The sequence below is a fragment of the Rousettus aegyptiacus genome, unplaced genomic scaffold (assembly GCF_014176215.1).
Source record: "Rousettus aegyptiacus isolate mRouAeg1 unplaced genomic scaffold, mRouAeg1.p scaffold_m13_p_17, whole genome shotgun sequence".
NCBI classification, from domain to species: domain Eukaryota; kingdom Metazoa; phylum Chordata; class Mammalia; order Chiroptera; family Pteropodidae; genus Rousettus; species Rousettus aegyptiacus.
This window is the reverse complement of record NW_023416292.1, coordinates 2,657,507-2,683,050: the sequence shown is the minus strand read 5'-3', so window position 1 is coordinate 2,683,050 and position 25,544 is coordinate 2,657,507. Positions and strand designations below refer to the sequence as shown.

Below are 25,544 nucleotides of genomic sequence, written 5' to 3'. Positions count from 1 at the left end.
ATGAAGTTCTGATACATGTGACATTGATGAATCTTGAAATTATTATGCTGTATGAAATAAGCCAGAAACAAAGGGACAAATATTGCATGATTCCACTTAATATGATCCGGAATAAGATTCATAGACAGAAAGTAGATGAGAGTGTCCAGGGCTGGGAGGAACAGGATGGGGAGTTACTGCTTGATGGTCACAGAATTTCAGTCTGGGGTGATGAAAAGCTTCAGAGACAGAGAGTAGTGACAGCTGCACAAGACTATGACTATACTAAATGTCGGTGAACTACCGAACAATTGTTACAATGGCAAATTGTATGATATTTTTTCACTGCGATAAATTTAAAAAAAAACAATAACTGCAGCATCTTTCTCTGCTTTGCTATCAAATCCATCTATATTTACCCCAAATAAACGACTGCCAGGATAAAGGAGACAAAGACATGAAACCATTTTCAGAAGCGCTATTCCCCCAGGGTGACATTCTTCAAACCTTGGAGTGAGTTACTGTGGTGATGGAATGGCGGAGGGATCTATTCTTGGCTCTGAAATTCCGCTGACCTTGTCATCTACTTTTCGGGCCTGGTTATCAAATGGGGACAATGTCACCAGCTTCCAAACTGTTCCTAAAATCTCATAAGAACCAGTCTACACTTCTCTGACCCACCGACAATCTCCTTCACTGCTGGCTTCAGCTTTTTCAGTGAGGAGAAAAAACACCACCATCCAGTATGTCAGAGACCCAGCAAGCTGGCCTAGAGGCTTTGTGCAACGCTTCTTCGCTAGACTACCAAAGCTGGCTAAAATATTTAACCTTTAAAGGACAGCCCTGAGTTGTCCAGGCTACAGCAAGATACCTGCTATTTAAAAATTTTAAAAACTCAACTCACCGAGATACCAGTTCACCTGTATTTCTCACCAGCCCCCTTTCTTCTCACATCACCCCCAAAGATGGAGAATAATCAAAATGCAAAGTCTGTATGTGGTCCCCTTCACAGTGAGACTGGGGGGTGGTATAACCGAACTGCCCCACTAACCTTTATATGAAGAACGGGGATTCTCGTCCTAAGCATTGGGCTCCTCACTGATCCTTCTCCTACCCAGAACTTGGACAATGCAATTTTGGGTTAACTATCCCAACACACTTCCAGGTTATATTTTGGACTTCATCTCTCTAAAACTAAAATGTAAATCTTTCTTTGATTTCCTGGAGGTGTACATAATTCAATAACCATTCACACTGTCTTTTTATTGTGTGCATATAAAGCCTTGTGACAAATCTTTTAAATGAACACACTGGAATTTATACATCGAAATGAGTGCTGTCTCCTTCAAAGACGTTCCCTCGGGAGGCTGTCTGCATATTCCGACAGTGCATCCACCGCCTGTGCTTAGAACATTTCTGAAGCTTCCTTTTGGAACTACTTTCAAAGCTTGTAGCATATTCTTTTGATGGGTCCCCTAGTGACAAATTTTTGTCCTGTGAGGGTAGATCTGTTGTTGTTTTTAACTTGAAAGGTAGAGCCCAAAATGGGAAAGATGGTGAGTGATGCAGTTGGGAATGCTGTTTAGTGTCTAAATCAAAGGATGATCATGAGGGAAAGATCTCTGGAGACTATTCCTAGGGAGGACAAAACAAGGTTCTGGGCACTGGCTCCATCACAGCCCCCAAGTGGTGCAGCTTCAGGAGACAGTACGTGTGCAGGTGAGTAAGATCCGGTAATACCATTAAAACGTTAGAAATCACTCCATTGTCATCACTAGACTCTGTTGTATCCACCCACATCACTGTGTCTTGATCAGGGTCTAGGAATTAGAAACACTCCAAAAGTAGCCACCAAAGGTTATAGCGTGGAGTGGGCATAGAGAGCAGGCTGCTCCCTCCTGCTCTCAGGAAGACAGACTGGCACATGTAAAGAAGTGTGCAAAGTCTGGTGTTTCCTGCAAGTTAAACACTGAATTACCATACGACCCAGAAATTCCACTCCTAGGTATGTACCCAAAAGAACTGAAAAGGCGCTCAAACAAAAACTTGCACACAAATGTTCCTAATAGCACTATTCACAAGAAACAACTCAAATATCCATCAATAATAGATGGATAAGTGAAATGTGGTAAATGGAGAGCGGACCAGTAATAAAAAGGAATGAAGTGCTGACACATGCTACAATGTGGCTAAACCTTGAAAACATTATGGTAACTGAAAGAAGCTGGACACAAAGACCCATATTGCATAATTCCCTGTATATGAAATCCCCAGCATAAGCAAGTTGGTAGAGACAAGAACAGATTAGTGGTTGCTAAGGGCTGGGGGAGGGGACAATGAGTAGTGACTGCTTAATTGGTAGGGGGGTTCCTTTTGGGGAGATGAAAGTGTTCTGGAACGAGATAGAAACAATGGTGCACAACATTGTGAATGTACTGAATGTCACTGAACTGTACGTATACTCTAGAATGGTTAAAATGTTAAATTTTATGTTATGTGTATTTAACCACAAAAAAGAAAAAAAAAAAAAAGCAGGCAGAGTTTCCATGCTAATTTCTGGCAGGAGACGGTGCGCAGAGGGCAGCAGTCCCGGCCTGGCTGGTGGCGCTCACAAGCAGCAGTGCTGAGACCTTCGCAGGTAGAAGAGGAAAAAGGGTGACGCGGGGTCACCGGCCCACAAACCAGTGACGATCAGCCGTGGGCCCTGGCCTTTCGCCACAGCAAAACTATCAAACCCATAATAAACACTTTTCGATGAGGACTCAACAGAGCCACGTGTGGGAAAAGATCCCCTCTGGGGAGAAGTGGGGGCATTTCTAGTGATCGAGCCAGAGGAGGCCATTTCTAATACAGCTGCTTTTCCTGTCAACTCTAATCTCTGCCTGCAGCATCAGGACCATCTGATTAGGACATCACCGCTATCTCTTCTGGGCCATCAGGACCCTGAGCCTGTGAGCCTGGGAAGGGGGCAGGGCGGGAGCTGGCCCTTCCCTTGAGATAAGGCTCTTCTCTCCACCAGCAGCTGCTTGTCATGAGGACAACCCAGGCCATGCTCCTCTGCAGGGCACCCTCCTTCCCCTCTCCATCCTCGGGGGCTCACAGATGCTCCCTGGGCACATCTGCACCTCTGGCTTCAGGCTCTATCAGAAAACTCACACACCAGCTGCTGAGGCTGGTCTCCAACACCCCATGCCTTGGGCAGCCTCCAGCTTAGAGCTATGTTTTCTTAATCTTTGAGCATGAGGATTTACAAATTCAGAGAACAGACAAGACCCTTAGCAGCAATTACAAGACTAATAACATTAAGTCTAAATGGTTATTACACACCCAGATTCCTTATTAGTTGTGACAGCCAGTGAATCAGGGGAGCAGTGAATTGTAATGCATATGAAAAATAACTTTAAAAATTCAATGTTCTCAGTTGCTGAGAGGCTCAGTGCGGCTGCTGGACTTAAGACCCAGCCTCTGGGAAAGACTAGGAGAGCGACCCACGTGAGAGTCTGCCCAGAGTCAGGGCCTGCTCCTGACTCCTTCATTCCCTGAGGCCTCTTTCAGACCTCCTTTTCATTTATTGCACACCACAATGCAAATACTTACTGGGTCCCTCTACGTGGCACCGCGGAGCTAACGCATGCTGGGGAGCACAAACTTTCTGGTTAGCTCTACACTCCTGGCATCTTCTTGTCCACCAAGGCCAGGAGGAAGGAATGAAGGATCAACTGCCAGTGACGGTGGTGCCGGGGACAACTCACTTGGGGACTAAGGCAGGGGAAGGCCCTGCCCAGCTGCCCTGCTTGAGTGGACGTCCCCGAGGGCAGAGGCACCTAACACCGTATGGTGATGTGACAGGCTGTGAGAAAAAGCAGCACTCTGAACACTGGCATGAAGGCAGGAGGCCTGGAAAGCTAGCGCAATGACCTCTGGAGGGTCTTTCCAGAAAAAAGAGTCAGGTTATGACCCTGGTCCTCTCCCTGGGGCCACACAGGCATGGGGAAGGGGCTGCTACAGCTGTTATGAGCCCCACGCTGAAAGCAGGTGGTAGTGTCATCCCAGGCTCAGGCAGGTTCCATCCACTCCACAAAAGGCTCCCAAGACACACAAGAAAAACGAGGGGGCAGGGGAGAGGGGGAGAGGGGAGTAGAGTGAGGAGAGGCAGCTCTGAGAGGCAACTGTCAGGCCAACCACTCAGAGCCATCCTGTTGCCATGGCGACGCCCTCCTGCATGGGATCCAGGAATAAATTATTGATCATGGACACTGCTTTCCTGCCTCCCCGAAGCCCCCAGTGCCCTCTTCACTGTCACCATGACTCTCCCCTCCTCCACTTGTTCTATATTTGCACGAGAGTTACTCTGAAATCAAACAGGAGCCCAGAAAAATCAGAAGGTCCCCCCCCCCTTTCGGCTTCTCTGCCCGCCTTGCCATCATGCACTCTTGCTGCTCTGTCTACCTGTTAGGGGCTGAGCTGTGTCCTCCACCGCTCATATACTGAAGTCCTAGCCCCTAGTACCTGAGAATGGCATAAAGGTGGACTGAAGTTTAGCCCTTTGAAGAGGTAATTAAGGTAAAATGAGGTCATTAGTGTGGGCCCAAATCCAATACGACTGGTGTCCTTATAAAGAGAGAAGATTAGGACACAGGTATGTACAGAGGGAACCCATGTGAGGATGCAGGGAGAAGATGACCATCTACAAGCCAAGGAGAGAGGCCACAAAAGAAATCAACCCAGCCAGCACCTTGATCCTGGCCTTCGGCCTCCAGAACAGTGAGGAATTTCTACCCTTTAAGCCCCCCGGTCTGTGGTACCTTGTTACAGCGGCCCTAGGAAACTACTACACCGCCTATGTCGGACCCCCTGAGAGCCAGCTGTCGTTCTGGGATGCCCAACCTGACCAAAAACACCGTTCTAGCAGCACAGCCAAGAACTTTGAGATCTCACGTGTTCACTCAATGGGCTTCCAGGGGCAGAGCTGGGAGGGCACTTGAGAGGCAGGCCAGCCCAGCCCAGAAGGCAGCCAATAAGCCTGGTGTTATGAGGGCAGGGACAGGCCTGCTGGAAACTGCAGCTGCCCTGGTTCCTCCGCTCAGCGTGACCACAGCAGAGCCATCCAGCTTCTCAGGGTCCAGTTCCCTAACCTAAGAGAACCAAAGCTGACAAAGGCAGAACCAGTGTGAGACACAGAAAGCCAAGCGCTAAAAGCAGCCAGGGCCACTGGCTCAAGGTGAGTGGGCTTAGGGACCTATTTTGAGAAAAAGGTAGCACCTGCTGTACTGAGCCCAGCGTGTAAAACTGCGAGGGGTGATCTTCATGTCAAAGGAAAAGCACCAGGAGGAGGAGACAGAAAAACTGAAGCCCTAGTGCATCGCTGGCAGGGCTCTAAAGTGGCGGTTCCTCCACAAGTTAGACATAAAATTGCCACACGACTCCGCAACTCCACTCCCAGGCATATCCACGGAAGAACTGAAAACATCTACTCAAACAAGTACATGTACACGCATTTTCATAGCCAGAAAGTGGAAACAACCCAAGAGTACATCGATGGATGGATGAATTGATAAATTGTGGTGTATGCATTCAAGAAAATATTATTCGGCCATAAAGGAATGAAGTCCTGACACATGCTACAACATGGATTAGTGAAAACCAGATGAAAGAAGTATAGTTTCTATAATGTAAAATGCCCAGACCATACAGACAGAAAGCAGACTAGCAGTTACCAAGGGATGAAGAGAGAGGAAAATGGGGAGTGACCGCTGGATGGACATGGGGTATTCTCCTGGGGTGACAAAAAAATTTTGAAACTAGAGAACAATGGTGGCTGCACAACATTGTGAATCTACTAAATGTTACTGAATTGTTCATCTTGAATTTGTTAAAATTTATATCACGTGATTTCACTTCAATAAATCGTGAAGTACTAAATATGAAGGACCATTCTAGTCTCTCTGCCTTTGTGTATGTTTGAGACACACACAGATGCACACACACGCACACGCACACACACACACACACGCACACGCACACACGCACACGCACACGCACACACCCCTTCTGCATCCTTGTGATGCTTCTGTGACCATCTCCTTCAGGACGGGCCTCCTACCTCTCCGCCCCTCGCTGATGACCTCGAAGCCCAGCTTCGTCTTGTCTGTGACAGCTCACGGTGGCTCGCCCACCTGCGATCCCACTCCCAACGTTTTACATCTGTATATTCACTTTTTCCCCACTCTGTCTCTCAGCACTCTTATTAGAGATCTATGTGGACTTTTTAGCTGATTCTTCCAACTGGACTGTAAGCCCTTGAGAGCAAAGGGGATGTCCTTTCACTTTATTACAAGCAGGAAGCCAGGGTGTGGGCCTGTTAGAAAAAAACGGACCACAGCCACTTACTGGCTGTGTGACCAAGGACAAAGTTCTTTAATCTCACTGAGCTTCAGTTTCCTCATGTAAACAGAATAATGATTATAGTTACCTCATAGGGTTGTTATAAGAGTTAATTAGACAAATATATATAAAGCCAAACAGATGGTTTTTAATAAATATTCTCCTTTTGTTCATATCTCCTGAAACATTTTCATGCCAGATACACGGTTTCCATTTCAGTTACCTCATTGGATGGTCCCCAAATATATGCTGGGTGGACAGTTGTATCAATAAGCAGGGGCTCCAGACCTCACAGAGGTGAGGCTGGGAGCCAAAGACTGGAGGGCAAGGTCAAAAACTAGGCCGAGCTGGAACTGTGTCTCTGAGAGTCCTTGCACGAGGCAGCCCTGGCCTCTTCCTCTCCAGTTCTTGAGTCTAATTGGGTTTGATTTCACCCTGGAATTCAACCCTCCACAACCAAGTATCACTGTCAACCACTAATCAACAGAGATAGCCTGGCCTCCTCACTATTTCTTCTCCTTATGCATCCTTATTCCTAAAGTCTTTTCTCCATGTGTCAAAGTATTATTGACCTTTTAAGGCATAGCTCAAAGCCTGTCTTTTCCACAAAGACTGGCCCAAAACTCCAGTCAACACAGCCTTTCTCCTTCCTAATCCCATTGCTATCAGTTGCCAGTTACGGTCAATTACATTCGAGGAATGGCATTCTTGAGACTTTTTCTGCATGTGTTAAGTCTTTCTCCTGCATTAAGATTATAAACTTGAGGAAGGGACTGAGTCTCACACTGATCCTCTATCTGCCAAGCACTAATGCTGCAACTGTGGTGGTGGAAAAGGCCGTCCTAGAGTCAGGCAGACCCAGAGCAGATCCTGGCTCCACTGCTCACTCACTCACTGAGCCTGAGCCCCATCCAGCAGTCCTCATTCAGGCTCCCAGTCAGATAAGGAAGCGCAAATGAGGCTCTGCAGGTAAAAGAACACGTCACATTGTGAAAAATGAGACGACAATGTAAGATGCTACTCCTAAAGCACATGCTCAATCACTCCGGGGTCTGGAAGGGCAGCTAGCAGTGAGGTCCAGAGGGGGTGCAGTGGAAAACTGCTTCTCACCCCAAGGATTCTCCAGGGGACCAAACAGCTCCTGTCTGGACAGGTTTGAAGGGGACCCTGGGGAAGCAAGGCGAGGGCTTCCGGCTAAATTCACTGTCTCCTAATGATCCCACAAAGAGAGAGGAACGAAAATGCCAGGTAAGGCAGGTCTGTGCTAAGCTGAGACTGCGATTCCTTGTGTCCCGGAGATGAATGAACACCCAGGGAGGGCCGGTCAGCCCAGAAGAACTCCAGGGGGGGTCCACTCCCACAGGACCGCAAAGTGAAAGGAGTCACTAGTCCAGAAAGGCAGCAACCAAAGTGTTAATTCCAGAGTGGCACCCCACCCCCTCCGTGGATCCCCCGCCCCTCTTCAAAGGGCAGCATCTGCTAGGAATCAATAGCCAATAGCTCTCCCTCACTCAGGTAATTAGGTCGGCTTAGAGGATTTCCCAGGTCAGGGGAGTGGGGAGAGGCAGCCCAACAGGGCTCTCTCTCCAGCCAAGTTCCCAGGTACTGGGCCAGCCCCTCCCCCACCACACACTCACCTAGGGGGTGAAGTGTCAGCCACAAAATGAAGGGGCCCGGGTCGGGAAAATGGAAGTGGGTGAAATGACCTACACACAGTCCCCACTCATAGGCCGCCTGGATGAGCCACTGCCCAAGGAACAGAATGAACAAGAGAGAACTCGCAAGGATTTCGGCCTCACTGAGAATCTATGAATGTCAGACAGAAAGGCTGGGGGGCGGGAGTGGGGAAGGGGCAGCCTAATGGCAGTCAGCGAACAATCTAGCTGCAAGATTGTGCTCATGGTTAAGTCTCGGTTGAGATACAGTCAGGAAGGCAGAGCCCTTCAGAAGGCAGAACAGAAAAGCAGCCGATCCTCCCATTCCTCTCCAGTCTCTCTCCCCTCCTCCCTAGGGTGGGTTCCCCCTTGCCAGGAGAGATCCACCAGTGTGTGCCTAGCCAACCCAGTAGCAGGCAGAAACAATGTGTTCTGAGAAGCCCAGCAGAGAAACTCATTCACACCTTCACATGGGGGCTCCCTTCTCACTCTCTAAGTGGGCAACCCTAGAGCATCACTTCTCTCCACTGTCAGTGAGAGACAGAGGGGCTGGCGTGGAGGTACGGCCGCGCAAGCAGCTGTGTTCAGGACACATATACACAGCAGGACTAGAACACAAAGACTGGCTCAGGGTTACAAACCCTCTGCTTTGGTTGGCTTCATTATAACTACACCCCAAAATAATACAGGGGCCAGTTACTGAGCTCTGGGTATAGAGAGATGCAGAAAGAAGGCTCTAGACTAGGGCTACAGGAGGCCAGTCAAGTCTAGTGAGGTACATGGGACACATGGACATACACACACACGCGCGCGTGCGAAATGACCAAAGTCGAAAAGGATTAACATACAAAAATATAAGCTAATGTGATTACGGGGAACTAAAAGCAATTCTCAATTATCTGCAGGACAGCTTATTTCTGAGCCTGAACACATTCTAGGCTATCCACCTCTAATATGGACTTCAAGTATATAAAAGCATTTGTTTTCAGCTTTAACAAAAGAAAAATTAGGAAGGATAATCTGTATAAAAATGACATCCAGTAGATCATTCCTAAACCAAATGTGGGCTGTAGATTATCTGGGGTTTGGGCTCTCTGTGGCATTGCTTCCCATCTGTTAATGTGGTCAGAAAAGCAGGCAGCCGGGATCGGATGAAGTGGCATGGAGACTAAAGACGGTTTGGGCTACGTGAGTCTTCAAGTGTCCCCTGAGTCAAAGTCCAGGGCCTTTCCTCCAGACCAGGCCATCAGCATCTCTTTCAAAGGTTACTGCTCTCTCCCGCTAAACATGTAACTAAAATGCTACGGCCACTGCAGACACACCAGCCAGCTCCCCCGACGAGGCATGCCTAGGAGGCTGGTGAGAGCCCGGGGTGCTGCAGCAATGCTCTCAGGACTCCCGGCCCAGGCCTCGAGCTCCTCCATCCACAGACTGACCTTTACCAAAGACAATTTTTAGCTGCTGGGAAAGGAGGAGAGAGAGTACTGTCTGTTTGGCTGCCCTCATTTCTGAGCCCTACTGGCAGGATCCAGCCACGGAGGCCAACAGAGCAGGCCAGCCTCCCAGGCCCGGAGTGAACTGGCCTCTGCTTAAACTGTAAGCACAGAACTCACTCCCCACTGGGCTCCCCACTCCACTTTTTTTTTTTTTTTTTTTTTTGGCGGGGATAGGCAGGTCTAATAGGATCAGATGATGTCTAATGTCTCTTCCAACTCTATGATCCAATGATTTAATGCTCAGAAAGATCTTGGGTAATTAGGACAGAAAGCTGCTCTCTGATTCTAGTTCTGACATCTGGACTTTCAAAGAATGTGTCTAATCCCATTTCCAGCAAAAATCTGGGTGGAAGGAGGTATACCATGTCCCCCACCTCCAACCAAATTATTATAATTCCCCATTTTTCATCAAGGTTTCTGACCCTGCACCATCCTAGAATACAAATGTGTCAGAGCTGGAAAAAAATCTTAAAGATTGCTAAAGCTTCCCATCTTTCTATCTTGTCGTCACCCTGAGGAAATGTTAACATAATCTGGTTATTTTTGTATGCTTTTAAGTTTAGAAATATGCTACTTTAGATCTGCTTGTTAAAATGTTTAAAAAGTATAGTTTTAATAATACAATCTTTAACAGAGGTTATTACATGCATAAATTCAACTCCCCTCCCCCAATTAGCAAATGGTACATACTATACAATTTAGTTTAGATTAACTAGATAAGAAAAAGCAATATTTGTTAACACATTTTTAGATGCCATAGTATATTATGTCAGGCTTGGGGATCAAATTACACTGTAACGATTTAATCAAATGTTAAGATATAAAAATAGCCCAAACTGCTCTCACAACCTGAAGTTGGAAATTCTTATCTTTGGTGCTTTGCAAGTTAAAATTTTTGTTTCTAAAAGAAGCTTTCAGACTGTTAGGTGTAGACACTGTGTATTTTCAATGAATGAAATCCACTTGGATATAATTGTCACTTTTTTTTCAGTACTAGAAACATCTTGAAGTGCTATATAAAAATTCTGGTCAAATGACTACAATCTGGTAACCATAATCTTCAGGCAAATTTGTAGAATTAGTATTATTATTATTATCGTGTTTCTCACTAACTCTATGACGGTCCATATGTTTCCTGTCTCCACTCATGATACATTATGGATAAACTAAACAATAGATGACTAAGAAAAGCAAATTAAAACCATGAGGGCAAAACCACTCCTGCAGTCAGCAGCGTGCAGCAGGTAACATACCACCCATCTCTTCACACCTCACACACTAGGAGAGCCCCAATCTGTTTCATATGAAGGAGGAAAATGGAATAGAGTATTTGTTTATTAACTAAAAATACAGATGAAGCCAGATGCCATGTTAGCCATTTGAGAACCCCAGAGTTTTAGAATCATAGGCTGGGAAAGGGGTCTTGTTCAACCATTGATGCCTCACCCACTGCCTAACTGAATTTTCTAATGAAGAAGCTGAGACCTATAAAGGAGAAGGACTTAGCTGAGGTCACCTGATAGGTCAGAGCAGAGCAAGGACTGGTACCCAGTCTCCTCGCTCTGAGTCCTCTCTTCTCACTATGTGCTCAGCAGCGCTGAGCTTGCTCCAAAGCCCACTGGAGAGTATGGGAATGTCAAGGGATCAGACAGGAAGAAATGGGAAACAGCTGCCTCCAAATCAGACTTCGTCCTGTTTGCCTGGTTTCCCCACACAGTGCCGGGCACAGCTCTATTCCCATAGGAGGTATTTGGTAAATGATTCCTGGATGAATAAGTGGGTGAAACTGCAGCAGGGTCAGTTGTACTCCTGCCAGCTCTGAGAATTTCTATCCCCGCCCGAAGAACGAGATGACGAAGATCTTGATGATGATGATGAGCGAACACTTGCAGGAGTCTCACAGCACCAAGCACTCTTGTGAGCACTTCACGTAAAATAACTCAATGCCCAGCATTAGCTGATCAAGGTACAGAGGCTCAGATACAAATGGTTGAGGCCAACAAGCTCAAGGATGGAGCCACAACCTCGCACTCAGGGGCTTCCACTCTTAAAGCTTTGTTCATAAGCCCCGAAGGGAGAACTGAGGAGCAGGGTGGACACAGACAATAATTCGGATGTGTGTAAATGCAGCATTTACCCAGACTAACTGGCCTCCCTGGGGACACATCTGCCTCGGAGGACTCTAGGACTCTCATCCCAACCTGTCAAACCTGACTTTTGTATTTCAAACAATACAGGCTGTTCAATAAATAATGGCCTGCCAGTATTATTGCTGATTATTTGATTTCTTAACAGTGGGTGCAGGAGTGATAATGTTTCTAAGTTGCAGAAGATCAGAAGCCGGGCTCTAGCGGGACCAGCTGTGAAACATCCTGAGACGGGGCACGAGGCCCTCCTTGACCCCTGTCCTTATCCTCTGCCTCCAAAGCCAGTTTCCAGCAACAACTCTCAGATCAGAATAAGATGAACTTAAAACATACACATCGAATCTTAACAGCTGTTATTTCCAAATGATCAGGTTTTTTGTTCATGTGTTTTTTTTTTAGATTTCATAACTTTTATCTTAATCACCAGAGAACCAATGTTTAAGAAATAAAAAGCATGAATTTCTGTCCTTCACTGTATATTTTACTTTAATAAAATTTACCAAAAAATAAGGGCAAAGGGGATTGCATCCAACCCACTGAGCCCCTGCTACCCTCTGCTAAGAGGCAGGGTCGGTTCCTGGCCAGAGCATGGCTGAGAGGGGTAGGGTACACTGTCCAGGCTTCCCTCGTTGGGGTTCTGGGCCCCTCTGGGTCTCTGTGTGTCCCTCTGGGAAATTGGGAAATTATCACTCTTTCCAATGGGTTCATAGAAAGACAAAGGCAGAGCCAGAGGTGAGTCTCCAAGACTCCACATTGCCCTAGACCCTGTCTTTGTGTTCATATTCTTACCAACACCATAACTAATGCAATTAGCTCTACGACCCCTGACTTTACGGGAGGGAGCTTCTGCCTCAGAAAGGGACAGACAAACCTGACAACTGCTGTCACCACCAACACTCACTTCCATGCCTATGGCTCATGGAAAAAAAGCAAAAATATGAAGTGGCCTGCCTTCAGGTGGAGACAGGGGAGACGTCCCTGTCAGGGAGAAGTCCCTCACATCTACTGGTTTTATGGAATTTTCTGGAATGAAAAGGTAGAAGCAGGAGGGGAGCGGCAGGAAGAAGTCCAGCCCTTTGAGACCCCTGACTTCTCGACACTCTAGTGACTGACGGGACATAGGGAAAAGAGGTTAGTGGACTTTTGGGGAAAGGTCCAGCTGGGACTTGCCACTGCCTAAAGCAAATCACTCGCCCTGAGTAAAACAGAATTTGACCCGGCCCTCTTTCCTCCCTCCGTCTCATACTGGCGACTTGGGTCGGTGGGTGCAGCGGTGTGGGCAGCAAAGGTGATCTACAAACAGACGGCGGTAAGAGAGCCCGGTTACAAGCCGGGAGTCTGGATTCCAGTCCTGGCTTTGCCATTAGGTTGCTGCACAGCTTTGAGTGAGGCCCCTTCTGGGTTTCGTTTTCTCCTATGCAAATCAGGGAGCTAACATAACCAAACCTGAAGTCTCCCCAAGCTCAGACTTCTAAGAATCTCATGGGATACCGAGGAATCTATCAGCTGGGCAGACCTGTGCCTCTTTCTTACTCCAGTAGGAGGGAACAGGATGGAGGCCAGGGTTGCAGTGGACCATGTGGCTGCAAAGGAAGGATCTTCTCAGTATCCTGGACGACATGGAGGTTAAGAACTCAATCTTATGGAATCAGAAGGATCTGAATTGAAGCGCCAACTGCACAGTTTACTAGCTGAGAGACCCTAGGAAAAAGCAACCAAGTCCCTGTGCTTCACTTTCTTATAAAACGAGGCTACTGAAAGTATATCCTAAGTGGAGGGTGGAGTGAAACGGTATCCATTAAAAGCCCTTAGCACATTGCCTAGCATATAGTAAGCTCCGAATATCAGGTAGCTGCCATTGTTCTAACCTCAGTCTTACGACTACTGTTGCTGTTGCTATGACGACAACCAGGGATGCGGGAGGTGATAGGCCACTCATGCCTTGAACCCCTGACCACAGCATACCTCTTATCCTCCCACTGGTGGTCAGGCTGATAACCATGGTCATTTATACTTATCTGCAAGAAGATACAAGGGGCTCCCAAAAGATAGCCACATGTCTGTCTGGAGTCTTTTCAACCCAGAACCAACCTCTACTGGACAAAGAGGTCTCCTACAATTTCAGGAACCTTAACACCTTCCTCTCCCCTCTTCTCTCTCCTTCCTCCCCACCCCCACAAACATGCAGCCAGTAGTCTTCCATTAGTACCACGGAGAATTCTAGGACAGACTGAGGCAAAGGTTGAGCAGGTGCCAGCTGCCCAGCTGTGGCTGAATATAGGGCTCAGAGTAGCCTACACAAAACAAACAAAAAAAACGAACAAGCAAGCTAGCCAGCAGCCACATAGCTAGCGGTGATGCAAAAAGACAATGGGTTCTTCCCAGGCCTGGCCACCAAGTCCCGTGGCTGTTGAGACCAGGACTTGGAACCCTGCCAGAGCTAGGAGCATGTAGTGATGGTCACGTGGTTTTCTGGGCCAGAGCTGCTAGAACTGGAAGAGGTCTTGCATTAGGGAGATTGCTCTTCGTCCCCCACCTGAGGATCCAAGGCTGCCTTATGCTAGACACCAGCTGAGACCTGAGTCACAGAAGCCAAGGAGGGAGCTATACTAGGAATTTGCAGCCAAGAGTCAGGAGGTGGATGCTCAACTTGGCTGTACCCCGATCCATGCTGCCTCCTCAACTGGCCACCCAACTCTCTGTGCTTTGGTTTCCCTACCTCTACAGTGGAAATGATATATTTGCTCTGTGAGTTAACTCGAGGTGGCCAGGAGTATGATAAGGATACAGTAGATTAGAGAAAGCAAAACAAGAAGACAAAAGGGCTTATTATGAGAAGCGGACCCTCGCTCCTTGGTCTGAGATGGACGTCTTCTATCTCTGTTTCGCTGGCTGAACTTCTTGTGTTGGTTTCCTCGCCCACTCTGAGCCTCAGAAAAGCCAGCCCTTCCTCCCCAGCATCCTTTCCCCTGTGAGTGTGGCCAGCATGAAGTTAGGACATTGTGGCATAAGGATAACTAGACTGTCCTTTTCTTCTGATTTTCCACCCCTCCCCTTTGGAGACTCTCCCTAATGAGATTGTTAAGAGCACAGAACAAATAAGGGCTCTGTCTTTCCAGGTTTGACTCGCAGTCTCCTCTGTGAGGTCCTCCCAGGCTACCATGGATTAAAATGGACTCTCTCTCCTAAACTCCAAGAGCTCCGAGGAACAATCTATCTGCATTTACCCTTTATTACTTTGTGTAGCTAGTTATCTTTACCACACATGGATACCTGGTATGCTTCCAAACTAACATACAAGGTATTTGAGGGAAGAAATGGCTTGTTCTTGTCCACTGTAATTCTCACAGTACCTAAGTACCTAGCACACAACTGAGGCCCACAAGTATTTCATGATTGCTCACCAAAGTCGTTAGGTGTGCATGAATAAGGCAAGGCATGAAGATGCTATGAGGAAGCGAAGAAACAAAAGCCGTTCACTTTCATTAGACACTTCTTACGGGTCAGGCACTGTGCAAAGGGGTTCCTGCGCATTATCTCATTGGATCCAGACAACCCCATGAAAGATAAGAACTATTTAACTCCCCAGTTTACAGATGACAATTAGAGAAGATTTAAGATCACACAGCTTGTGAATAGAGGTCAATCTGAGCCCAGGCAGCCTGATTCTGGGTCCTCGCTTTACACTGTCTTCTACTTCTAAGACCAGATGTTTGCACGCCACAGTGTAAACTAAGAAAAACAAACCTGGGAGAGAAGAAGGGAGAAAGCAGACAAGTGATCTGGAGACAAATGAATGGTCGCAGCCAGCAGAACATCTTTCACCACGACTGAGTAGTCCTTGGCCTGTTTTGGTCTGTCCCCAAATGCCAAGACCAGCCTGCTGAGAAACAGAGCATTCTTGCTCTCAGAAGCCCCAGTTGCAACTTTTTTTATGGCACTGCCTAAAAGCTCCCTCTGTATTTTTCAAGGCTTTAAAAATATAGAAGAACCATGGGATGTGTTTGGAGAGGGTTTTCCCAGTCTGACTCAGAGTGGGGCCAGCACCTGACCAAGACCTCGCCTCTGCACCAGCCTTCCAGAACCTTCCAGCAGGGCCCCACAGTATTCCAGCCACACAGCATTCAGTCTTTCACTGCATCTCCTTTAACCTCGGCCTCCCCCAAACCTGCACACCCTTCCTACACCAACTGTCAGTGCCGTATGACAATACACTGATGGCCCCGCTACTGAGGGCAGCTGGACTGAGGAGAAAAAGAGTCAGAGACCAGAGCAGGGGGCGGAGGGGAGGGCACCAGCCAAATCCATCTAAGTCCCAGAGGCCCAGGAGGCTTCACGCTGGTTCCTAAAACACTCGGGACAGGCTATGCTGGAGCAGCCACAGGTCTGTGGAGTGAAAAAATTAAGCACTAACACCCCAGACCTCTGCGGTGAGATCGGGTACTTGATGGCATTGCATGGATGGGTCACAGGTGGCCCAGCTTCTGGGTGACAGGGTCCTTCCTCCTTACTCCTGTCAGAGGAGCCGCATGCTGACCACACAGAACCAGAGACAGGAAACAGAGTTCTTGGAAACAGAAAACCCTAGGGACACTCGAAGAGGAGAAACCAGAGGGGAAAAGGGCCAAAAGAGAAAATGGGGATTTAGCAGGAAAAATATGAAGCAACAGTCATTAGCAAATATCCTGTATCTAAAAGTAAACTTTGAACAATTCATAAACAAAGCTTAAGAAAGTTCTGGATATTGCCATACTAGCCATAATACAGGAAAGCAATATCTCAGCATGGAATTTCATGGAACACACTAGAGAAAAATCAGCCGACTTAGAACACAGCAAGAGGACAAGCGTGGGTCAGATATGAACAGAGACTCATGTCTCGGTGAGGAGCACTAGAAATTCATACGGGGAGCCCACCGTGAGGTGCGTGCACTGGCTGCGTAGTCTTGTCTGGTGAACAAATATAGTTCTTCTCAGTGTAGATTCAGTTAGGCTCAGCTAATAACCTGGTAAGGCCCTGAGTTAAAGAACTCTTCCTTGTATATAGAGATAAGCACCTGGCCTAGGTGGACCCGTCCATAACTGGTTAGACCATGCCAATCAGCCCTCCCCTGTCTTACTGAAGAGCTTAGCCAGGCTGACTTCCGCCAGAATGTGCCCTGGTAATAATGGCAGCACTGCTGACGCTAGAGAGGTGGGCAGGAAGATGACAGACATTGGGACCTCCTCTTGGTGCTAAAGCTATTGGAGGAGATAGGGTGCACCCCCACCCCCACCCCCCGGCCCAGGGTAGAAGCACTAGCACCAAGTGATGAAAATATTCTGTTGATGTTACATCTCTGGACAAGGAAGGGCTCATGGGATTGTCTTCCATTTTCTTTTAGCACCAGTATGAAAGGTAAACCTATGTAGATAAAATAGACAAGAGCTGGGTTCAGTGGTTCTGTCATCAGAGAAGGACCGTGGGGACTAATGGTGACTCTCCTATGGGAAAGACGTCCCAGCCTCTGCTTCAGGGCCAGAGGAAGATTCTGAGCAGTGTCCACCAAGACTCAAAAAGCCCTGGTGCTATCAGAGCCTGACACTCCTTAAGGAAGACTGGCGTTTCCATGAACCCAGACTTCTCTCTCACTCTTCAACACAAGCGACTCCCAGACAAGGAAGCTTCTCAAACAAAGGAGCTATCAGCCTGTGCTGGAACCCAGCTGGGTAGTGAGCCAGGGTCAGACTTGGGAATCAGATCCAATCCCAGCTCTGTCACTTAGCACTGTCCTACTTTGGGCATGTTGGTTCCCATTCTGAGCCCCCATTTTCTCAGTGTAATGTGGATGATAACATCCAATCCAAGGGTTGTCGTGAATAAATGAGATGACAAAAGCCAAGCATCTAGCATGTGTAGGTGTTCCGTCAAGGGCATCACCCTCGTCCCCCATTCCATGGGCAGAGGGATGGTGGCGGGAGCTGGGAGGGTCTGTTAGAAAAAGGATTAGAGGACCAGTAGCTATGACTTCCTCCTGACACTTTTAAAATGAATTCTTAGACAACTGCTTATTTACATAACACTAGCCTTTACAAAGCCCTTTCTCCTATTTTATTTGTATTTAAATAGCCTTGTTAGGTAGGCATGATCATCTCCTTTTACAACTGAGAAAAGTAAAACTGAGGAAGATTAAATGATTTGCCCTAGTCCCTTTAGAACCTAATCTCTTGGGTCTTCAGCTCTCTCATTCAGTGTCCTTTCTGCCACCCCACACTGGAACAATCGCCCATTCAATAGTATTTCCTGTAAGTGTACTAGGTTCCAGGCCCAGGAAGCCCACTCCGACTTGTTTTAAGAGGAGAACTGGCCTGGTCTAAGCCTGCCAAGTTCTTTGACCCAGCCCTTATGGCTGATGGTGCGTCCCCAGGGCAAAGCCCCTGGGCATCCTGCTGCAACTAGCAGGGCGAACCATGGCATGCTGCCTGAGAACTGGTGCGGGGCAGCATCGGTGACAGAAGACGTACGTTCTCTGCCCTCCACGCCCTGAGAGTCTCTTGCGGTAAAGAAGGCATAGCCAGGGGAAAGCGTGCAGGAGAGAAGAGGAAGATTATCCAGAGAGCCAGTGGACCCATAGCTATGGCTTAGAATGTCCAGCCTGGAGGGCACGTTAAACATTCTGGCACCCAGACCCAACTCTCAGAGATGACAATTTATTTGGCGGAGAGGGGGTCTCAGCATCAGCACATTTAAAACTCCCCCAGGTGAGGCTAACATGTTACCAGGTTGAGAACCCAGCGTGTAAGGAAGGCCCTGCCAATCAGTGCAGTGTGCTGACTGGCAGTACTGGCATCACCTGGGAGCTTGTCAGAAATGCAAAATCTCGGGCTTTATCCAGACCTACTGATTCTGCATGTGCACTTTAACAAGACCCCAGGTGACTGGAGTGCATATGGAAGACGGAAAAGGGCAGGCTCCTTCCTGTGAGTCAGCCAGAGAAGTCCCTCCCCGGCCCCAGCTGGGAGATGCAGCCCACCTGCTCCTGCCAGGCAGCAAACGCTATGAGTGTAGAGCAGGGGTGGGGGGTGGAGGATAGGGGGGCTCAGGTGACTGTGGGGGGCCGCATCACCAAGATCTGCTTGTCTTGTTTCCTCCAGAGCCGCACCTGGTCCTGCATCACAAGGCTCCATGTATGAGAGCTGCTGGAGTCCCGATAAGCCCCTTCTGTGACTAGGAGGAAGTCTGAGAGCAAAACCCTGTCACCATTTAAGTGACAAAAAAAAAAAAAAGGAGTTTCTTCCCCTTCCACACAGCCCCCTTCCCCGGCCCCCCTCGCCCCTCCCCGAGAGCTCTCTGCCATGCAAGAGGCAGCTCAGGACAGCCCCAGCAAGACAGCAAGCTGCCTGACCCACCATGAAGGCAGCACTGTCACCGCAGGCATGGAGGTGGCTGGTACCAGCTGAGCCTCACGAAGGAGGGAATCCTCGAAAGAAGGCTAGACAGAGGCGCACACACAATCCAGCCACACGAGCACACTGCGCCCCACCCCCAACCCTGTATCCCGGCTACCACTTCTTTGTTTCTACCAGTTGTGTGTCATTTTTCACACACGCCTGCTTTTGCTCTCCCACTAGACTGAGAGCGACCATCCCTGGCTCCTCCTTTGTCACTGTCCACAGCACTCAGTACAGAGACTTAGGCCCAGCAGGAGCTCCGTAAATGTTATCTGTATTCACGCGTGCACATTTTCTAGGAGTCAAAGCCAAAGCTCCGGGTGAACAAAAAGCTACTCACAAGGAGGTGTTTATTAAAGATGACTATCAGCACACTGAGATTCTAAAGGAAAAAAAAACAAGACAACTATGAGGCACGGCTTCAAAAGCATGAACTCTGGTTGAGGAAATCAGGTTTATACATGACAAGCCTATAGCCAGAGACTCACGGAAATTAAGCATGCTCATGATAAGGTTAGGCAGGCCTGTGGGCATGGCATGCGCCCACACAATGGACACTTTATGCTCCAACATTTTGTATTTATTTATTCTTTTCGGTGAGGCAACCCTTGGTTGACCTCACAGATTGCAAGGACCTTGTCAGCTTACGATCTCTTATTTTTTTAATTTTTATTTTTAATACCTACAGCACCTGGTTTTCCCAGGTGGTCTCCCATCCAAGTACTAACCAGGCCCAATCCTGCTTAGCTTCCGAGATCAGACGGAGCCGGGCTTGTTCAGGGTGGCATGGCTGTAGACTTCCTGCTCCAACCGTTTGACAGGTTATTATTGCTTACTTATTGGTTGGCATTTTAAAGCATTTTTCCCCCTCTGGTACCTCTGCCACTCACACATCCCCCATCCTGGGCCATGTCCGTTCTACCAAGTAAACAAGACGTAAAGATGCCTGGAGTTAGAAGGGGAGATGCATCCAGACCGGCAACGTCTCTCTGCTGGAGGCCCCTCTGACACAACAGCGCATCATCTGTACGTCCCCTCGCCCCAGAGCCAAATTTCCCGGGCCATATATATTGCATTGGTTACCCATTCAAAGCTCCAAAAAGTCTTGGATCCGGTCCTTGGGACCCCAGCCAGAATTCAAGGAGGCTTTTCTCTTCCCTTGAAAAAAAAAACTGCACTGTATCGTGGATGGTCATTTTCACCGTGACAACAAGAATGTCAGGGCAAAGCTCATAGCGACATGCAGACTTTCAGTTCAGACTGAGCGTGGGCCTTTCTCCAGCAATGTGTCGAACTCACCCCATTCAAAAGTCCACTTTACATCACAGAGGTTAGGGACAAGGAACCAAAATGCAAGGGTAAATAGCAAAGGTCAACATTCCGACTGCAAATCTGTGGTAGCCACTAGCACATGTGACTATTTAAATTAAATTTAACTAAAAATTCAATTCTCAGTTACATCAGATACATTCAAGTGCTCAGTAGCCACATGTGGCTGGTGCTACCACGTCAGACAGCACGGATACAGAACACGCCCATCATCACAGGAAGCGCGACTGGACAACACTGATACTGAACTTTTAGATGTTTCACTTGAAGTAATGAGCAGGGTCTTCTGGGAACTTCTGTTACTCTCCCTGTGTTTGCTGGAGAGGTTTTAGGTACTCTGAAATGTTGAGTATAAGGAGTGCACTTTTTACAAAGAAAGAAGCAATGTGTTAAGATTCTTGTGTAAATACGAAGACTCTATGACAAAACTTACAGGCCTACAAATTGAGTCACTTTTGCATGCATATATGTCTTATATACATGGTCTCTCCTTCTTCAGAGGTCCATTATTAGTTTTCCCCAACCCATACTTTTGCTTTCCTCACAAGGACTGTGAAGTCAGATGCGGTAAACCAGTTTGCTGCCAGAAAGCCCACATATAACCTAGTCCTGGCGGAACCGTGTTCTAGATCCTTTGGGTGGTTCTAAGCATCCCCTGGCTTCACCTTATAACCTGGCATTATTGGGGTGAAAACTCGTTCAGAGGGTAGCTCAGCACCCTGGACAGCGACAAGCTCCCTAACAGCGAGCATAGGCAAAAGTTCCAACACTCCCCTTTTCTCCAATCACTCTTTGAGAATGAACTAACCCCAGATGCCATTAGGTGCCTGTGAAAGGATTTCCCATTCACTTCTGACACCACAACCTCTTCTTCGCAGCAAAAGCAAGCTCAGCTAAGAAGCGTTAAATGCTCCTCCCCAACTCCAAGAAAAAGACCAACCCCTCTCAGTCAGATTCTCTGCAGCCCAGCCCCTGCTGGTCCTTCCAGCTGAAGCTTTCACTGCTCCATCCTGGCCAATTCCATGCCTGACCACAACTTCCTTCCTCTAAACCTTCGATTATGCTCCCTTACCCCACCAGAAACGCCTATCTCCTTATCATCCATTGTCTGTTCAAATCCTACACATTTCTAGTGACCCAAGGCAGCCCCTGCGTCTCTTCTAAATCTTCCCAAAGGAATTTAGTCCACATTGACTTCTCTTCAATGACATCTCAAAGCACTTTTAATTCAGATCATGCTTTAGGGAACATCATTACATATTGTCTTGCACAATTACTAGGTTCGGACATAGTTTTTAAAGTTCCCGGTGGTCCAGCATGTGGAAGATCTAGCTCTGCTACCTACTAACCATGCAGCTGCGAGCAAATCATGCCACCCTTCTGAGTGTGTTTCTTAAACAGTAGAAAAATAATTTCAGATTAAACCATCTCTAACATTCCATGAGTCGAGAATTTTCTCAAAAGAAGTTGTCACCTAGACGTGAGCTGTGTACAGAATAGAGGCTTCAAAGACTAACTGCAGATGCAGTGAACATCATGTAAAAACAAAAGAGGCATAGCCCAGGGCTGGGGTCAGCCATAACCCCGGTTTAGCTCTCAACATGAGTCACAAAAGCTTCATTTCCACTCCGTGCGTGATGATGATCAGAAAGAGATCCAATTTCTGTCCTTGCCTACGTCAGCACAGGAAAATTGCCTGAGGTCTCAGAGGCATTTTCTTTCATAAAGAATGCGTCACTGCCAACATGTGGGAAAATACGACACAATGGGCATTATAACAGTGGCATTATAACAATACCTTTCATGCAAACACACATGGATAGGTCAACCAACACCTGACAGCAATGTACTAACTTCAGTATTGATTACATGTAAGCCCAGATAGACTATGGAAAATAACAAAAAGCGTAATCTTTGGTGGCATCTCAAAATAAAACTCTTGCTAAGCTCACAAGTCAAGAAGCTCCAAGAAGGAGAGAGAACTGACTCAAAATTTCAGCTCAGTATTATACCTCCTGTCAAAATGATAGTTATAATACTTCCTCATGTTTAAAACCCTATTCCAAAAGCATTCAGCTTATAAATCTACACACAATAAGGAGCAAATTAAGGCCCAGAAATGTTTAATAACTTTTGTATTGTAAAAAAAAATCAAACTAGAACCAGTGTCTAGTCGGAATAATTCCACCGACATAGGCAGCATGCACACAAAAACATAATGCACACTCAGAGAACTCTTAGCAATATAAAGACATGAGTTATGAAACTCATTGACTCCAAAACTGGAATATCTCACTGAATACCTGCACAAAATGCTACCACCAAAGCAAACTGGCCAGTGTCAGCAAAGAAGGTAGGAATTCTCGTCACTGGGAAAAGTCCTTGGACTTGCTCTGCTAGTCATTCACTCTCATCTGAGAAAGTCACAAGATCTGAGAGCAAAACTTAGCATTTGGTCAACCCACCCAGGCAGCCTAAACTGGATCCAGGGGAGTGAGTGAGCTCAGCATGAAGGCCAGAACCATCCTGTCCCAGGCACTACCCCAAGCTGGCCATCCTAAGTGCTCAGAAAAGGAAAGCAGAGAGACCCCAGCATAACCAGCTTAAAAGAGTCAAGACTTTAGTGCTCAGGTTCCTCTATGAATATACTGCTCTGGACATATCCACACTACTAAATTACATGCACTCACTGCCAAGCCGTATCATTTATTCATCGTGATTCACAGGTCTCCTGAACATTCCTGCTTTTACATCTGCTCTTCCTCCAGCTGTTTTGATTATTAAGTCTTCAAGTCTTGATGTCATGAGACCCATCTCAAGTACTTCCTCTTGCAAGAGGCTTTTCTGGATCACAAAAGCCCAATACAATCTCCTGTCAACCTTCTAGCATGCACTTTCTGGAATTAGCACATGTTTCTACATGTCTCTAATCTCCTTTAGGGCACAGACAGGGTCTCAGAGCCTCCACATTGCTCCAGAAGGCAATGTGGTACCCTTTACCCACATAGCAGGTGCTCAATAAATGCTAGGTGATGATGATGGAAATGATAAGGCCTTCTCTGTAGGGTTATCTAGCACCCAAGGGCAGAATTCAGTATGAAGCTATGTACATGGGCCAGGTGGGGCAGGCAAAAACACCCCAAAGGGGGCCCGCCTGGTGGACAGCAGCTCACACAGCCTTCTTCCAACTCCTGTTGCCAGGTTTCCTCATTCTAGAATTGAGTTGTAAGTCTTCCCTTGCTATCCCAAGGCGTTGATCCCAGGCTGTTTATCTCGTTAACTCTGTTTATTGTGATCCTGGTAAGAGGTTCTGAAGCCCTCCAAGCCCCTCTCTAATTAAATTCATTAGAACAGATTGGGGCTTTCTTTCAGCATCTCAGAAAAATTAACAACACGATTAGCATCATAATGACAGGAAGAGGGGCTGCCAGGGAGGCCTTTCAGGAGGGGCTGCCCAGCCTGGGAGGGGAAGAGTGAGGAGGAGCAGGTGAAGGAGGAGAAAACAGATGCTCAGGCAGCTGCTCCCAGAGGAGGGGAGCTGCAGGAGTCAGGAGGGGGATGACCTCAAGGGATGACCCCAGCAGGCCCCAGGCACTCCAACTTTTTCATGGCAAGGCATTTGGGAGAGGAAAAACAGGACAAGAAATTAATCAATGACATCAATTCCAGAGACATGGACGTCTGGGACAAGAGACTATCAGCAATCTTCTAGAGTGCTGAGGGAGAAACACATTAAGCTCTGTTAGGGATGGGGCGAGGAGTAAAACATGAGCCCTCGTGTTTTCATGACGATGACCTTTGCTGTAAAACCTTACTGCAGGAACCTGGAGAGAACAGACAGAATCAGCAGGTCCCTTCTTTCCCTGAAAACCTGAACCTTGAGGTACTTACACACGTGTTGAATTCTCTCATCTAGAATACCCTCCTCTTCCCTTTCATAGCAAAATTCTGTTGGTTTTTCAAGGCTCAGCTCCATTCCTACCTCCTCTGCAAATAGCGGCTAGCATTTGATGAGTATTTACTACTAGCTAGGGACTGTGCTGGGCCCTTCGCTATCTTATCACATTTAATCCTTAAAACATCTATACAAAACTCATATTAATGTCCCCATTTTACAGAATGGGAAACTGTAGCTCCACAGCTGGTAAGTGGAAGAACCAAGGTTTGAATGTAGGTCTGTCTGATTTCAAAGGCTGAGCAGTTTCTACCATGTCTTGTCACCTCCCTGACTCCATACTGAGGGATCATTCCTTCTTTTGAACTTTCACTGTCCAGGGTCTGAAGACCTAACTATACACTGTCTTGCATTATCCCCAAGGGGTTTCACAGGAGTCTGTCTTCTCTCCCCTATCTGAAAACAAGAACCACGTTTCTGTAGCAGGACATAGTAGGTACTCAAAAAATGCATGCTGAGCCCTTCTAACAGATTTTCCTAGAGAGCCTTGTGCAAGTAGATAAAACATCCCAGGTTCTGTATTTTTCCCTGGGGTAGGGGGAGTTCAGTACAATATATAGGAGAGGAGAATGAACTTTGATATCAAAGAAATGTAGGTTTAAATTTTAGTTTTGCAACTCACCTGTTCTATAATACTAAATAACCTCTCTGAGTCTGTTTCCTTATCTATAAAACTGGAATCATAACAATATTTCTTTATGTAGGGTTAACCACTATGAAGATTAAATGAGATATGTATATAATGCATAGAGTAGGGTGCCTAGCATATAGTAGGCACTCTATAATGAAAACTATTATATCATGTCACTTTAATTTTTCCTGGCTTGACTCAGGACCTCCTGAAAGGAGGGTGGCTCAAGAGTGCTCTAGGAGGGTGGCTCAAGAGTGCTCTAGCTGGCATGCACAATCTGACCAATGCCCCAAGTCAGCAAAGGTATGGCAGTGCCAACTGAAGCACCCTACAGTCCTAAAGGCCAGGCCATATGCAACTAGTTTCTGTCCTTGTAGCTAGCCCTGGGCCCTAACTGTGCATTTTGATCAAATGCTCAAAAGTCTGACATCAAGCTGCTCCAGCCAAAGCAGGGGTCTATCCAAATAGTTTGGTGCAATCACTCTAGGTCCAACGATCCACTGTGACCCCTCAGCCATGTTCCTCCAATGCCAGGAAC

At 47.2% G+C, this 25,544-nt stretch overlaps 1 protein-coding gene and 1 pseudogene across 23 annotated transcripts in view; both read right to left on the bottom strand.

The window, feature by feature from the left end:
* The window catches only part of NFASC (neurofascin), a 171,058-nt gene that overhangs the window by 141,726 nt on the left and 3,788 nt on the right, over positions 1–25,544 (bottom strand). The gene's annotated exons all lie outside the window — the stretch shown is intronic.
* On the bottom strand, positions 19,771–19,889 carry LOC118613186 (annotated as a pseudogene).